Source organism: Galeopterus variegatus, unplaced genomic scaffold, assembly GCF_000696425.1.
Source record: "Galeopterus variegatus unplaced genomic scaffold, G_variegatus-3.0.2 Scaffold3814, whole genome shotgun sequence".
In the NCBI taxonomy this organism is placed as follows: domain Eukaryota; kingdom Metazoa; phylum Chordata; class Mammalia; order Dermoptera; family Cynocephalidae; genus Galeopterus; species Galeopterus variegatus.
In genome coordinates this window covers 5351-13535 of record NW_007729925.1, presented here as the reverse complement: position 1 = coordinate 13535, position 8185 = coordinate 5351, and the positions used below count along the sequence as shown (strand labels likewise).

Here is an 8185-nt window from a genome sequence, read left to right as displayed (position 1 = left end):
CAAGTTATAAATCTATATCTATACATTCAAGCAAAGAGAGTGGATTATATTCAATGTTTTAAAATTGAGGTCTTGCGGGAATAGATCCAGGGAAGTCCTGAAACCTTGGCCCATAAGGTTGGCCTTTGTTGCCTGATGATCCAATTGTTTCATATACACTTTGTATGATTTTTGTTGTTTCGGGTGACAGGGTAAATCTCCTTGTTACTTCATCTTTGATAGAAGGGGAAGTTGGCTTATTATGTATTATTTTTGTAGTGTTTTAATAGTCACTGAATTATCTGAAAGTAGGACTATTGTGTAAATTGGGGGACAACTCTTTGTTGTCTTTGGAACTTTAGCAAGAGTGGATCATCATTTTGTAAAAAATCTACCAATGTAATGTGAGTCATGGTACTTGGATGGCCAATATAGTACCAGGGTTTGGTCTATATCTGTAGATATGAGGGGTCTTCAAAACGGTCATGGAAAGATTTGTATTATCTTTTAATTCTATTTTTCCATGAGCTTTTTGAAGTGCCCTCATCAATATGTGTTCACAATGATTCTGCATATGTGTGTGACCATCTGACTCCTTTAGAATGTCTTTTAGGGTAGTCTTGCTAGTAGGACATTCACATATTTGAGTGCATATAATTTTATTATAGTTTTCTGTTTCTCCTTTACATTACAGTTAAGGAACTTTATTGAGTTTTTTGAAGTTATATTTGATAGATTATATTATCTATAAATTCCATTTCAGTAAAGCAAAGAGGGCATTAAAAGTGATTGATATAGTTGTTCCCTAATAAGGAGGCTTTTCCCCTTTACTCCTTATGGGATGGGCCTGGACTTGGCAAGACCTCAGAGGGAGAAGGCTGTGCTGTGTGTTCCCGAAGAAAGGGTCTCAGACAATCTCAAAGAGTTTCTAGCATGGAGCAGGAGCAGCAAAATGACACAGGTGACTGAGAGGGGCAGAGAAGTTGGGATGACCAAGGAACCTCCTGTTGGAGATCAGCTGGTTGTCTTGGTGCTGGTGCTGTGGGCACGTGTGGGGAGGACCAGGTGGGTCTCCATCACCGAACTTTTGGCTCCTCAAATGCACTTCAGGACTTGAACACAACCCTGGGGAAAAGTAGGCGTATGGGAGGGAATACCTTAAGTGACTCAAATTACGTTTCCACCAAACTAACAGATTAAGGACTTATAATAAAAGTGAAGTCTTGATTTGGAGAAAGAAAGTTACATTTTTTTATACTTCTAAGTTCATGTCTGAAGATTCATAATTACTATCCAACTACAAGAACCCCTTTAAAGGTAAAAATTTTGTATAAAGTCCACCAACACTAGAGCTGCTATAATTTTAGTATACATTAATTGAGAAAATATATGACGGCAAAAGCTACTGTGTATTCAGGGGCTGCTTGCTCAGTGTACAAGGGGACCAGCAGGTCCACAACCTAGGAGAACATAGGTTCTGGATAAGAAAGCCTGGGATCTGGATTCTGCCATTTACTAACTGAGTTCTCGGGCAAGTTTAAAGGCATCTTTACCCCCATTTCCCCATTAGCAAAACAGAGGTAATGATAGTGTCTACCTCACAGGATTGTTGAGAGGATTCAACATGCTGCGTAAATCATGGCGTGAGTCTGAATGGACATTATTATTTATAAATGATCCATGTACATGTACCACCTAGTAACATAAAAGAGATCATTAATTTAATTTATATGTAGGCTCCTCACACTAGAGTTAAGTTATGAGACCAAGCAAAAGAATTTAGGGTTAGACTTTTTAAGTAATTCCTAGTTTGTGGAGTATAAGGGTAGTTTTACACAGAGTGATGAATAGACTTACCTACCTGACCACAGGCCGGGAGGATTTGTGCTGGCATGTTGGAATAACCCACTGCTGGTTGGCTGGTTGGCTCAGTTGGTTAGAGCGTGGTGTTGTAACATCGAGGACTGGAGTTCAGATCCCTGTACCAGCCAGCTACCAATAAATAAGTAAATAACCCATTACTTACTGGGAACCTTTTCCACCTGGGAGATATGCTCAGGTTTTCCATTACCTAAGTCTTATCATTTCTAGCACCAAGGAATACAGACCACTTAATCACCAAGGAGCAGAAATGAATTATCTCACCCTTTGGGTGACTTGCTCTTCGGGTGATTTAACACTCTTTAACTTGAGAGGAAAAGCCCAGAGATGCCAGTCAGTTCATATTTGGAATGTTTCATGCTTCAAAGGAGACTTAGGTTATTTGCACAGGTTTATTCTCGTATGTTGATGATTGTCCTTGTTTGGAGATTAGGGGGGAACTTTCTTTTAAGTGATGTCTCTGAATATGGTCCTATTTCTTAAGCCATCCGAGGAAACTCTGATTAAACAAAATATTCTGGAAATGGGATTTTTCCAGATAACATAAGACAAATCATATGGGTTTAGTCCAAGTTTAAAATCTATTTAAAATGTTTTATTAGACTTTCTTGCCTCAGAAGTGTAGAGCAATGAGCATAATTCTGATATTTCTTTGTGAGTAATAGGAAGAGTCACTCATTCATTTGTTAATCATTCATTCATTCTATAAATATTTATTGTTACTACTAAGTGCTGCACTAAGGGCTGGGCACACAGTGAGAAGACAGAGGTAGTTTAATGGAGACCAAGAGAAGCTGTGTTCAGGCTGCAGTACCACCACACAGCAAATATGTGAGCCTGGGCAAGGCAGTTATTCTCTCACTCAGTTTCTCATCAGTAAAATAGGGCCTGATAATTATAACATGTATCTAACTTGCCAGGGATATTTGAGCATTACAAAACATAAAAGCACTCAAAAACTAAAGTTCTCCATGAATGGTCATATCATTCAATGCCTGAGAAACTTGCATTGCTTCATAAAAATTATTCCATATGGTCCAAACTTTAGGAGATAAAGCCATTTCTATGCTGACTCTTTATTCTATTAAAAATAACATATTTATTTTTTGTAGTTGACTTTTAAAAATTCTTATCTTTAATCAAAGTAGTAAATACACATGGATGCACAGAGTACAGAAGGACAAGGGAAAAAGAGGCAGTCCCTGACCCTCCCCATCTCCAGCCCACTCTGCAGAGGGAAGCATATGGAACAGTTTCTGTTTTCTGTTCTGCTCATCAATATTGCCCTTATACTGTTAATTTTTTTTTTCCTTTTTTTTGTCTTTTTTCGTGACCGGTAACGGGATCGCAACCCTCGGTGTCGCGCCCGCACCGCACTCAACCAGTGAGCGGACCGGCCTCTATATGGGATCTGAACCCTCGGTGGGAGCACCACCGCGCTCCCAAGTGCCGCACTCTACAGAGTGTGCCACCGGGCCACTCTACCGAGTGCGCCACCGGGCCGGCCCTATACTGTTAATTTTTATTCATCCATTGGAGATATTACTTATTTATTCATTGCTTAGGTAGACATCATTTGCTTTTAAAAGAAAGCTCCAACAGGGATATATTTTCTTGTGTTTAACATCTTTCCTCTAAAAGTCCAGTATAGGAAAAATGTTTATTAATCATTTTAGTGAGTTGGCTTCTAGACAGTTGAGGTTTTACTGTGTTTGGCTTTTTCAAGGAGTAAAAAGCACCGTAACACGCTCAAGAAGGCTCTGTGCCTACTCACTGACAACGTCCTTTGCATCTGTAAACCATTGTCCAGTATAAAGATTTCAAACTTTAGCATAATCTATGTATCTTTGGTTTTTAAACACAATGTCACAGTTGCTGGATACAGCCAAGAAGTTAAATGCTTCCTTTGTTTTCTGCTGCATTTTCTCTCCAGGTCCTTCCAGGAGGACACACAGAGCTCCCCCGGACATTTGGATTGCAGACATTGAAGTGGGAAGAGATGTTTCTCTCAATATTTGGGGTTTTGATCCTAGCTGGGGAAACAGTGCTTCATTCCACAGTTAAGAAACTGTGTCTGAACTAAATTTAAAAGAGCAATTTGATTAGGACATTCCTTTGCTTGCGAATTGATGTGCCAATCTTGAGTGGGTACACTGTGCCAGAATGAAAGAATGATCTGGTATGATGTTTAATCAATTATGGATAAAGAGTAAAAATGGATTAAAAAAAAAACTACATAATTTTAGTCAATTGATTCCAGCTTCCCATTTGTCACACCTTTATCACATCTGTCAACACGAAGCAAAGTAAACCAAGCAATTTATTTCCTCTCTTCTTCTTGTGAATCCACTGTGTATGTGCCAGGTGTCCAAAGCTGGTGTTTCAGAGGACAGAAAATCAGGGGCCTTATAGCTAGTCAGGAAAAGAGAGGAGGCAGTGTAGGTAAGTGGTTATGAAAAAACACATGTTCTGGTTTCACCCAATGAGACCTTAGTCTTTTAGGGTTGCTGTGGAGATTAAATGAAACAGGCATATAAAGTGCTTAGCACATGGTAAGACTATGGAAATGTTAGGGATTCTAGTCATTATAATTATCTCCAAGACCATCCCAGTGGACAAATGTGTCCCTATCCAGCGGCCCTCAGGACACCTTCTATCAGCATTGTGGCTGGTTGGGAATTGCTCAGTCTGTGCTGAGGAAATAGGCGACCCAGCTGGGCCCTCTGCTTGCCAGCCTGTAGAGCACAGGAGTGGCATCACATCTTTGCAGACTGGCCAAACCCCAGATTACATTTGGCATTGCTCATTTGAATGCAGAACACTTTAGGGCTACGAAGGCAAGAGTAGCTGCTCAAAAGGATACACACGGGTTCACAATGCTTACTTTTTTCTTTTTCAGTAAGTTGGTTGTGAATGTTGTCAGACCCTTCTGAACAGTAATTCGTTCTTCATTGTCGCCAGAAGAGGGCACTGTTGTTTTACCCAAACTATGCGCTGTGGTCTTTGGAGCCCCGCTTCTGTGTCCTGTGCTAGTGTCCCATTCCTGGTTTTGTTAGCGGTGGCAGTTTCATTTCTTAGGTGACTAGCAGAAAAAAAAAAAGAAAGAAACTTTTGTCTGTCGTAGGACATATGCAAAAAAAAATTGGGACGTGACAAATTGTTTATATTTTATTAAGCCATAGAAGATTAAGTATGGAATTTTAAAAACAGACAAGCATGACAGAGAAAATGCATTCTGATGAAACCCATCAAGGTTCTGTCTGAAAAACCACTGTCTGAAAAATTAGAATGGACCTTGGTATTCCTGCTCATGTTTGGCATCACAAGTGTCCCAGAAAATGCGTAGAAGAAATTGATGCAGTTTTGGAAACGCTGGGATGATTCCTCCCACTGTGGTAAAACTCAACGTCTTGAAAACAGGAGTCTTTGTTAAGAACAAAGAGACCGCAGTGTTGACTCTCACCCCCTACTTCAGCCTGTGAGGTTTGCCTTTTCCTTTCTTGGCCAACGTGATTATGAGCCACTTCACCATTTTTAACAGGCCAGTTTTTACTGAAGCAATAATGGGCTTCTTTATAATCTTTGGGTGGAAAATGGCAGTTGAAGAAGACCATTTCACAACCTGGGCAGTCTGTGCTGGGCCCTCTGCTTGCCAGCCTGTAGAGCACAGGAGTGGCATCACATCTTTGCAGACTGGCCAAACCCCAGATTACATTTGGCATTGCTCATTTGAATGCAGAACACTTTAGGGCTACGAAGGCAAGAGTAGCTGCTCAAAAGGATACACACGGGTTCACAATGCTTACTTTTTTCTTTTTCAGTAAGTTGGTTGTGAATGTTGTCAGACCCTTCTGAACAGTAATTCGTTCTTCATTGTCGCCAGAAGAGGGCACTGTTGTTTTACCCAAACTATGCGCTGTGGTCTTTGGAGCCCCGCTTCTGTGTCCTGTGCTAGTGTCCCATTCCTGGTTTTGTTAGCGGTGGCAGTTTCATTTCTTAGGTGACTAGCAGAAAAAAAAAAAGAAAGAAACTTTTGTCTGTCGTAGGACATATGCAAAAAAATATTGGGACGTGACAAATTGTTTATATTTTATTAAGCCATAGAAAATTAAGTATGGAATTTTAAAAACAGACAAGCATGACAGAGAAAATGCATTCTGATGAAACCCATCAAGGTTCTGCCTGGGTGACTAGCAGAAAAAAAAAAAGAAAGAAACTTTTGTCTGTCGTAGGACATATGCAAAAAAAAATTGGGACGTGACAAATTGTTTATATTTTATTAAGCCATAGAAGATTAAGTATGGAATTTTAAAAACAGACAAGCATGACAGAGAAAATGCATTCTGATGAAACCCATCAAGGTTCTGTCTGAAAAACCACTGTCTGAAAAATTAGAATGGACCTTGGTATTCCTGCTCATGTTTGGCATCACAAGTGTCCCAGAAAATGCGTAGAAGAAATTGATGCAGTTTTGGAAACGCTGGGATGATTCCTCCCACTGTGGTAAAACTCAACGTCTTGAAAACAGGAGTCTTTGTTAAGAACAAAGAGACCGCAGTGTTGACTCTCACCCCCTACTTCAGCCTGTGAGGTTTGCCTTTTCCTTTCTTGGCCAACGTGATTATGAGCCACTTCACCATTTTTAACAGGCCAGTTTTTACTGAAGCAATAATGGGCTTCTTTATAATCTTTGGGTGGAAAATGGCAGTTGAAGAAGACCATTTCACAACCTGGGCAGTCTGTGCTCTTCTTCTTCTTTTTTTTTTTTTTTTACTTTTTTTTCCCCCTCATGGTTTTCTTCTACACTAACATTCTAATAAGGGTGACAGGAATTGAGCTCCTTCTTTGCCTATGTTTATGTTATTTTTTCCCCTCATTACTCTCAAGTTTCCCTATATATGACTTCTTTCCATGGTTTTAGAGTTGGAAGGAGACACATTCAAAAGGCAAATACAAGTATGCTGTTGGCAAGCCAAGCCCGTACATACACTGTAAAATCACAGTGGAAGGCTGGAAAAAACCTAGTGTAACTGGGGAATACCCAAGTATTAATACCGTGTCTGTAAATAGACATTTGTTGGATGCATGATTGAGTGGTTGGATGGATGAACGAATGAAACTACAATGTTTTAAATAATTGTAGGGATAAAAAGTGACTTAGAACTATGTGAAAATACATGATTTTTTAAAAAGGTTACTATTTCCTCCTGATATTTCAATATTTCCAAATATCCTCAAGAAAGAAAAAGCAAGTCTTCCAACTTTATTTGGAATTTTATAGCTAATGTTTTCTAAACTTACACACGAGGCTAAAGGAAATTTGTGAGTGCTTGTGTATATGAGTTTATATCCTCGCTCATGTTGTATTTTGAAAATGAGGAGGAGAAATGCTCATGAGAACTTCCTTTAAGACAAGACACTCACCAGCATCTCCCTCTCTCTCTCCTTCTTCATTCTGGTAATGCTAACTTGCAGCTTCCTGATTTAGATTCCTGTCCAGCTGAGCTGTATGCAGTGAGTCAGGTCTGTGCTCACAGCATGCCATAAAATCCGTTTAATATCCATTCAAAGGTGCAAGCTCCTGGACCACAAAGGTCCCTTCTTCTGGTCCCTTCTTCATGCCCAGACATGCTCAGAGACTTGGCATCTTGCCCTGGAAGCAGAGCATATAGGCCAAACAAAACCTTCATTTTCATTGCTTCGAACAACGGTCAATTCTTGAATGTAATTACTTAGAACAAATTAAGAGTTTAGATCCAGAAGCCTTGGGGCACTCAAAAGATTATGGAAAATAGGAGGAAAATGGTTTGAGATTCCCTGGGTTGTGCAGGGCCACGCCTCACAAAGGCCTGCTGTGATTCTGATAGATGGGAGTGAGCTTTCCTAAGCATACCCTACAAGATCTTCAGGGCAGAAAAAAATAGGCGCCTATATTCCATTTATGCTGTGTTTTGGCAGAGCTGCTTTCTTCTAAATACAGCAAGTTATTTCTTTTTTAAATGTGTGATTTCTTAAATACTTTTCCCTTTGTAGCAGCTTAGTTTTTGAAGGTAATGGAGAGTGAAGAATCGTTTCTCCATCACCAACTTAAGATGAATGGTCCCAGTACAAAACATGAAGACAATATCAATAAGAGATGGAAAGAGGCAAAGGCGGACCCCATGAATTTCAGCTTTTATTGTACAAGCTGTCAGCTTCCGGGGTGAGCAAAAAGAGCAAAGCCTCAAATAAACACTCCAAGAGATACGTGAACTCATTCAAGACATGAAAGTATCCCATAACCCAGTGCTACTGAGCACGTGTGGAAATAGGAACTTTGATAAGG

The 8185-nt window shown here is 39.9% G+C and overlaps 1 long non-coding RNA gene across 1 annotated transcript; it reads right to left on the bottom strand.

Annotated features, from left to right (window-relative positions):
- Positions 1 to 3633: 3633 nt before the first annotated feature.
- Positions 3634 to 7647, bottom strand: LOC103601624. The gene is made up of 3 exons (XR_551465.1): positions 7285 to 7647; positions 5667 to 5864; positions 3634 to 4272 (listed from the first exon to the last, which is right to left on the bottom strand). It is a non-coding gene; the product is annotated as an uncharacterized LOC103601624 (long non-coding RNA).
- Positions 7648 to 8185: the final 538 nt, after the last annotated feature.